Source organism: Saccostrea echinata, unplaced genomic scaffold (assembly GCF_033153115.1).
Source record: "Saccostrea echinata isolate AGI-Se365-2 ecotype Australia unplaced genomic scaffold, CSIRO_AGI_Sech_v1 ptg000046l, whole genome shotgun sequence".
NCBI lineage: Eukaryota > Metazoa > Mollusca > Bivalvia > Ostreida > Ostreidae > Saccostrea > Saccostrea echinata.
The window spans coordinates 8,704,967-8,714,749 of record NW_026889795.1 but is presented as its reverse complement, the minus strand read 5'-3'; positions in this window follow the sequence as shown (position 1 = coordinate 8,714,749).

Here is a 9,783-nt window from a genome sequence, read left to right as displayed (position 1 = left end):
AAGCGATTTTATCATCAAACCTCACAGATCAAAGAAATAAATTTGTTTACCAATTAATATATTAAAACTCAGCTTAACCTTATTCCACCTATAGGTATTTATATGATAAGTACAAATTTTACATACCGAAGAATGGATGCATTGATTGGTACATAGTTTTACACTTTTTTTGCTTATCTTTGTATAAAATTTCTACAATAAACATTTAATTTTTTTTATTTTCCATTTTTTTCCTTCTGGTTTTTACTCATACTAATAAATCTCTTCGATATTTATTCACTCTTAAGAACAATGTTGAGAAATTAAAAAAAAAATTCTGAAATTGAAAAATTTTTGCGGCTAAAGTAATTCTGTTTACTGGTATAAGCATTTACTTACATGATTTAAGATTAAATATTTAAAGCGTCTCTCTTTAGCAATGAAATATATGGAGATAACGAACAGTATTCAAGCTCGAAAAATATCAAAATTGAAATGGTGATGTGAGGATTATTTGCGAGGAGGGGGTTCTAGAATTTTTTTTTTTTTAAAAAAGCTCTCACAAGTCGATACATCTTACACTTACAGACTATTTTTGCCCCCGACCCCCGCCCTTCTTCCGGCCAAAAATTACTTATATTTTGCTTGATTTTGTAAGAAATGAAAATATATACTACTAAAAACAGACAATGTGTGAGTGGAAATGATACGTTATTGTGAGCTTGTAAAACTTAGATGGACCTCGTATCACTGTTAGTTATTATTTATCTTTTATACCTATATATGTGCAGAAAATCTGACCGAGTTCAGCTGTACTGAATTTTATCTACTACATATCAGGGCATTTGGGGTGAGTGTTTGGACACATTTAAAAATCACTAGATAAAAGTATACGCATGCACGGGTATTTGTTAATAACAAATCACTCTATGAAAAGGTTTTAAAGCCAATATATATGGATTTTAATTGTCTGTAGCATTGCCTTGCAATTATTAAACTAATGTGAAAGAAATAAAACATTTTATTCAAATGTAACTGCACGCTTTGCGAGGTATATATGATGACGCTACAATCTCCTTCTCGATTTTTAAAAGCATTTCTCACATGACTGACGGTTTTATTTTCTGTTCCTGTGTTAAGAATTTTCTTCTCAAATGAATCCTCAAGGTATCCTTTGATTATCTGGATACTGTAACAGTAACTGGTGATTTACACTGCCACACAATCCAATTGTTTGTACAAGGACCAACCTCATCTACATCATCTAGAACAAAATAACAGGAACTTGAGAGATGGAACCCTCCCCCTTTCTATTTTTTTTCTGTTTTAATCGGGACGGCCGTTCCTTTATCCTATCTTTGTATTTTGATATGCACTAAATGTTAATGATAATGTATCCATTTTGTCTCTATAAGCTGTTTTTAAATATATCGTTTTTGACTGATACATAAAAAGAGAAAAGGCTTGCAACTCTTTTTTTCGTCACCCGCCTCACCTCGCTTAAGGGGGATGTACAAGCCATCTTGGATGTATTCTGGTCTAAAATAAGAAATACCGAGAATGCGCTTAATATATTACCAAACCAGCTCAAAGTTACTCAAAGTGCTAATGCACTTATTACCTACTGTTAGAGACCAAAATTATTAAATAATTATTTTTCTATTGTTTGCATTTGGTGAAAATTAATCATGTTAGAACTGCGCAGCCACAGCATTCAGGAGATGAATAATGCAATGAAAATGATGTCAGTTCGGTTTATTAATAATATGGCTACAACCATTTGTTTTGCTTTTTTCTTGTCGTTGTCCATAATTTTTGAAAATTTGATTTTTCGTATGGTGGTCTCCCTGAGGCCATGCGTTTATTATGTCCGCCATTCCTCTGTCACACAGAGTTCAAATAACATTGTTTTTAGAATAAATGAGACAGTAACGACATCAACACAAGACATATCTAAGTAATGGTCCTTAGTTTATACAACTTACATCTTTTATTTGTTGCATCGCATCGTCTGATTAATGACAGAACGCGATTTTAACCCATCTCTCGCAAACCGGGAAAAAATGTCCTGTTTATCACTCGAGTTTCCTCAGTCATATCATTCACGGAGCACGTGGTTGGCATATGCATATTTCTTTTGTGGATAGATGCATTTATTACAATCGAATTTTGCTTAGAACAAGTCTTATTAGTTTGTTGACTCCTTTCAAACTAATGGGAAAAGATTAAACAGTTCTAAACGTATGTGTTTACGGCGGATCTCTTTTCTATGGCGATAGAAGAAGTTTCCGGTGAAAACAGCTGATAGAAGGTAAGACACATTTCGGGTGTGTAAAAACGTGACTCTTTGTTTTAATCCTTGCAATGAACGTGTAATAATTTTCTGCAGACTTGCAGAGTTTCTAAAAATGTCATATATCTATGTGATTTCTGATCGGTTATCAGATATCAGTTAAAATTCTTGACTTCACGTTCCGAATTGCCTCTCCATTAAGTTGTGTTTGTACATAGAGACTATTTTTAAATGGGGCTCTGCAAGGAGGGTGAAATTTTTTAAATTTAAAAATGTTAAGCAAGTTGTGATATATTCAATAACACATTGTAATTATTACATTCGGAAAGTAAGTACACGTGCAATATTGTTCAGCAGGTAGAAAGAAAAAGTAGTTAGTTATAAAATTTCCTTCAGGAGCCTCATAATAATAGGAGATTGTTTGCTGTACTGTCGAGTATTAGGGCCGCACATTGTATGGAACATTGTTTTGGACCTAAAAACACATCATGGAAAAGTGTGTCCAGGTCTTTAACTGCAATGTTTTGAAGTCTAATTTTTATTAAAATACTTAAGTTATTGGACATGTTGAATAGTCATTAGTCAGAAAAATAAACTATTCATGTGACTGTGTGAAATTGTTTCCAAAATTTGTTTTGCATCAGTTTTGACACTGTATGATATATATATCTAGACACATGCACTTATTTCTGTAATAAAAACTTACCCTATAGTATAATAAAATTTTACATGACTTATGTCATAATCTCGAGGTTTCTAACTCCAAATCCAATTACATGGACTAAACCCTCCCAAAAATTGCAGTTTTTTTTATATGTTTAAATAGCACTTTCAGAGGACATGGAGGAAAAGCAATAGGAAAATGTTTGCTACCATTTTCTTCTTCAATAAAAGTAACAGGAATTAATGGAAAGCTTCAAGTATTGTGTATTTATTGTTGATTAAATGATTATGAATTAAATATTTTTCATATTGTAGGTGTCATATCCTTAGCTAGTTTCCCATAGATGTTCTGAGATGCAATTTAATACAGCCCTTAGTTTTGCACAAAGGAATCAAGTAAGTTTGTTAATAGCCCATGCATTTGTATCTATGTGCAGTTCCTCTTTTTTAATTTCAAGTTTCTTGCTTATAAACACTAAAATTTTTCGTTCTTAACACCATTTGTCAATGAATTTATTAATACAGGTACTTGTAAAATTTTGTTTACAGGGGGAGTCAATGCCAAGAATAAAAAAACTCAAGATTCATAATGGTGTGGATATAAGTTATAGGTGCAAATGGACTGCAAATATGAACACAAGTCTCCCCATTATTACAAAAGAAGAGCAAGAGAGAAGTAAGTCATTTGGATATCCAGGAGCTTGTTTAGATAATGATGTGCATGGCATGTCATTTAAATGCTTTGATGACAATGATCAGCTCAAGGCATCTTTGGTCAATGCATATAGAGTTTCTAAAGCAGGTCCCCTCTCATAATTTAATATTAAGCTGTTCTTGATCACAATTTGATATGTATACATAACAAAAATTAATTGACATATTGCATTTGCAATACTAAACTTGCTTTGATTTGTATCATGTATATTCTTGATAATTTATTTAAGTAAGTCAAGTTGTTATGTGCCTGATATTAGTTCAGGTTTCTTAGTAATGGATAAGGAAATTAGACCATGCAACCAGAAATATTTTTAAAAAAAAAAGAGATATGTCCATAGGACATGAATGTTCCACCCAGGGTTCATTAGTAATGCAGCATGAAAATTTGTATCAGTGTATGAAGTTTGATGAAAATATCTTGAATAATTTCTTTAAAATTTGGTTTTATACATAATAAATGTTAAAGTCAAAGGTTATTGGGAAGGTCAAGGTTAAAAAAAATTGGACAAATTTGATAAATTCTCACCAAATAATGTATCAGTGCAGAAGCTTACATAAAAAATATATAATAGAATAGTTTCTTTGAAACTGAGCTTAACTCAGAAAGTGAGGTCAAGATCAAAAAATGTTCATGAAGTTGAAAGCTCTCCACAATATGTATCAGCACATGAAGTTTGATAAAAATATCTTAATTTCTTTCTTTGAACTTTTGAAGAGAGGGCAATGTTTGCAGATAGGGTAAGGTTTGCCATCCTTGGCAACAGAGAAAAGATTTATAAGTATTGTTTTGTAATTTGTCACTGTTATAATAATTTTTTTCTAATTGTTGAATGTTCTAAACATACTGAATGATCTTCTAAAACTGCATTTTATTATTGTTGGTCTTTGAGGAATATCATGTGAAAATTGCATTGAAATTCTAAACTAAAAAGAAATCCATGGTAAACCCAGACTCTTGCCAGTGAGGATACAGTGTAAATCTGAGCCCAATAGTGCCATCTTTGGAACATCAATTTTGTTCGTTATATATATGCTCCTATTTTGTATTGATTATGGACTTTTGAGCTTGAATACTGTTCGTTATCTCCATATATTTCATACTAGCTGCGTTGTTTCCTGTGATGTTTTACATATAGGATTTTGAGATAATGTTGGTAACAGAATATCAATCATATAATGTAAAATAAGAGAACTCCATTCAGTGTTTTACTTTGAAATATATTACTCTGTAATAGATTTCTAAATCAGAAAGAATTCATTTCATTATCTGTCTGCTACAAGGGCTGTGTATTCAAATTAAAATTTACACATCATATGATACAATATCTTTAAGTGCGTGCAATGTACATGTGTATAGGGATTAATCTTGTGAATCTTTTAATACATAAGTTTTCAAGGACTGATTATTTTAAAATTTATCATGTAGTTCTTATCTCACTGTCATTACAAAAAAAGACTTCAGACTTTAAAAATACATGTATGTAAAACCAATGTCTAAAATCACAGCTTTCTGTGAGTAACACACAGTTTTTTTTTCAGATGAGCATCTGTCAATTTGCTGAATGTTTTTTTAATCATAATAGGTCATAGGTGTATTTCAGAACAGTCAAAAATGTTTTTTTTTCTCAAATATCTCTTGACCAATATATTGAGATTTTATTTGTAAGAATTAAGTAAACAAAAATTACCAGATCAGCATTGGAAAGATGTCCACATTTATATGCATTTAGTTTTATAGAGTGTATCCTCATTTGTATTGTTACTATTGTACAATGTAGGTTCAATTGTTTGATTTCTTTTTTTTTTTGGGGGGGGGGGGGGAGGGGGGGTGGTCATGGTTGGAGCATAACAAGGGAACTACATTGAAAAGGGAATACTAATCTGACAAATTTATGTTTAGTAAATGCAGTTGTCAATACATATATAATGTAACACTCAAAACCTGGTTTAGGGCCACAAAGAGGTTTTTTTTAAATATTTACTTGATGTGAGAGACAGGGGGCTGAGAGACTCAGAGAAAGCAATTTGACTGAGGTGAGCATTGTGAACATTAGGTGTCCATCAATATTATAAAAAAAAAATTATGCTAGTATCAACTTTAAAAATAAATATTGAAATTTAGATTTCATCACTGGAGAGTAGATTGCATATTTGTCTTAATTTTATTAGCAAAATGTTTCATTAGCACTTTGTTTTGCAATATTGTCCATGACAATCTTGAGTTTGTTTTTGAAATTATGGTCAAAGTTTTAAAATTCTAGCATTACTAGGTATATGATTAAACATGTACTATCTTGTATATAATTATGTTGATTTTGTTTTCTTTACTTGGTAAAATTGTAATTTGGAAACCATGGACAAAATAAAGAAATTAAAAAAAAATGTTTGTAAATCATTAAATCCCCTAGTAATTACTCTTACCAGTAATGATTTTGTATCTATTGAAATGTAGCTAGGATGTAATGGAATTTAAAAATGTATGTGTGACAAAATATATGTACTAAAACAAGCTCATTCACATTAATTTTACAATGTCTACTTTATTTGTGATTCATTGTTGATAATTACAAATCTGGAAGTTATCAATACTTGAAATACCACATTTTTAATTACAAAGTGGAAAAAAATTCATTCAAAAACTTTAATTTTGATGTTGCACAATTTTCATTGCCTGGAAGCAAAGATTTGAAGAATTTGTTATAACAACACACTATCAAACAAATGTTCAATAATAAATTATTATTTTAATTCACTACAATTTATTACACACAACTTCCATTTTTATTGTGTTTATATAATTAAAAAAAAATCATAAGTAATTCTCCTTTACTTTTTAAAATAAACTTAATATAGAGGTGTTTTATTAATTTGTCTGTAGTTTAAGTTTCTTCATTTCAGACCATTATGTGCCTCCATAAAAAGAAGTGGTCTGGAAATTTTTTTTTGCTAAAAATAGATCACGTGCTTCTGTCCATGAACTACTTTCATGGTTCTTTACACTCATTTTGAAGATAACAGTGCCTTGTTTGTAACTGGAAATTACCATTTAACAGTGCAAAATTTAGACATTTTCTCAACAAATGATTGTAGGGAGAACATTAAGGCACACTTTGCATATTTTTTTGGATTTTTTAAGGCTCTATTAAAGTGTGTAGCTGCGCAGTTCTAGAGTGCATATCAAAAGCAATTTTCTGCAAAAGTGTAAATTATTTACGCAAAACATGCATTCAACTATGCATATTTATTGTTTCTTCATTCTAAGGACATAAAATTTGATCAAGTTATAGTGTACTTTAGTCATTTGAAGAAATGTTTACTTTTTGTTTTCATTCCACCTAAGGTGGCCGGACATCCCCCTTAAACTTCACGTGATTATATTATTCGAAAGCATAATATAACATGTAATATGCATGCATCAATAAATTTGTTACACATTCTTCTTCCTTTTCATATTTCCATTTAATTTTTATGTGCCACCGATTTGTAAATAATTCGATTAAATCACTCGCATCTAGGGTAAATTTTGTTGGTGTGCATCAGCTGGGCACGGAAGTGCCCTTTATTTTCGGGCTTCATCATTATATGTTATGCCATTCGGAACATTAGTTGCAAGAGGAAAAACAATCCCGAATTTTCTCTTAATATTAACAGTTAGTTCTGTGTATAACAAGATAACTGAATCTAGCTGATTCTTAACATTTTACATACGAACTTGATAATCAATAATCATCATATTTTTATTACAAGACCTTTTTTAATTTAATGCAAGGATTTGTGACGAATTTAAAAAGTCGGAGTTACCCTTCTTACACTTTAGTGACCAGCTGATGCACACCAACAAAATTAACCCTAGATTCGATTTAGCATTTGAGATCAATATATGCGCTAGAATAAGTTGAATGCTTACTTCCACGCAACGACGTAACATGTATCAGCAAAGTCAAACGTTCTACTTAAATTTAAATTTAAAGTTAAGTTAAACGCTACTAAAAGTAATTTTTATTTGACTTCCGCTTGGCTTTTAACAATCATAGACACGTCGATGTCCTCTGAATCATAATGCATTGACTATTACAGCTGTAAAACGAAAAAAAGGGTTTTTTGAAGGACAATACTTCTAAAATGCATTTAAAGTTCTGAACTACATTTAATCATATGCTGAAATTGTAAGAGTGTTGTTGTTGTCTGTGTGTTGTCGGGGGGGGGGGGGGGGATTTATGTTTCAGTGAGTGCTTCCTTTCCTAAGTTTCTTAACTGACAACGCTTTCCTGTTTTTATTGTTCAGGCTCCCATTTCCATAGAAGATTATGATAGTTGTTTTCTTTCCCTGGCTTTTATAACTAACCAATGTTACAGAGCAAACGTCATTGTATTAAAAATGTTCTGTGAAACAATAAAAGGTTTTGTAGATTTGTCTCCATTCTATCATCACTGTCTTATGAATCATATTTTCATTATATTTATACGGACTGGGTCTGTTATTTTTCTCTGGAAGTTCGTCTTACTGTCAATGTAATTCCAACTTAACATTTATTTAACCAGAGGCTAAACATATAGGGTTCCATTTGAAATTTAGCGATTGTATAAGAAAAGCAATCTACTTAATGCTGGTAAGACATTACATGGGCCAGTTTTGTATGTATTTCAAAACAATGAACATAATATTCCAAAATTTTACAATACATCCAAACACAAATATCCTAATTGATATTGAGAGTTCATGTTTCAAAGAATAAACTTTTGAATGTCGGTAAATATATTTTGCCATAATAAAATTGTATGTTATATTTACGCAGTACAGTTAAGGCAACATTTTCTATAAAAAGACACTGAAATCAAGACACTTGAAGTTTAACCGTCTTATTTTCTAGCATACGACTCTACTGAAAATATCTTTGTGTCTTCTTGAAGAGTGTGTCCTTCGCTTTTAATATTGATATTTTTTGTCATCATGTGACCCTTAGTAGTCTCGTGGGCTCCTACTTTAGCTCAAGATATAAAATATCAAATTTAACCGAAAAGTTCAAGGGCAAGGCAAAGAAAAATTACACTGCACAAGGTTTCAATGTGTCCCCAAATATCTATCCTATCTCAAAAATAATGCTCATTCAGTAAGATTTCTGGTATTATTTAGTTATTCAGTAAAAACAAAGACCGGTATTGAAAAAATAGGGTACTTTCCGCATTTCATGTGAAATAATAAATTACTTAGCGAATTACAGAGAAATGAGCATCACTTTTCAAAAAGTATGCAGTAAAATAAATAATTTAATACAAAAACCTACCTCTTCATATGTCGCCTTGCCCTTGAACTTTTTAGTTTAAAATCGAAGTCTTGAAACATTCATTTTAAATATAGTTTTCAAACGCATTAGTGACCCGGCACGGGAGGTAACTCTTTGGTATTTGTAGAGTTTGTTTACCTCGCTAATTTGAACATGTAACATCTACAGACTATGCTAGGCTTTATTCTACTTATTCAAAACGGTATGCATATAAAGATCTTGACTTTAATTACTTTCCTTTGTATGTCTTCGTCATTTTCATACACCAGACAAGACCTTGTTGAATACCTTCCGCATTTTCTCGATGATCTAGGCCTTTATCATGTACGTATATACATGTATAACACTCAAGTTTATCGGCACTGCCGCAAAGTACATCATATAAGTAAGATTGAAAAAATGTCCATTACTATATTTCAATCATTTCTGATAAACGTGTAGATCTCCCCTCCCTCATATGATGAGAAACCATTCATTCCCCCCCCCCTACACACAGACATAATAAAAAATATATATCTACAACAGAATGAAGTTTCACATATGGGTTTTCCTCAGTGGCTCTCCAAAATCTTCTTTTGTTTAAGAGTTCCTGTTGGCTTATAAATTACTCAGATATAAAAACCAGGTGAGGGTTATTTACACCTGTTAATATAATTAGTTCTATCCTCCTTTCTGCATATCTAACCCTTTATATTTTGCTTCTTAGCTCCCTTGATAAAAGGACAATGATATATACTTGGGCATTGTTAACTTGTAAACATCAAGATCTAGTTTTTATTTATTAGGATTTAACCATTGTATCTCATTTAGAGTGGGTGCTTTCATTTTGTTTTTTAAAAGGCGGGG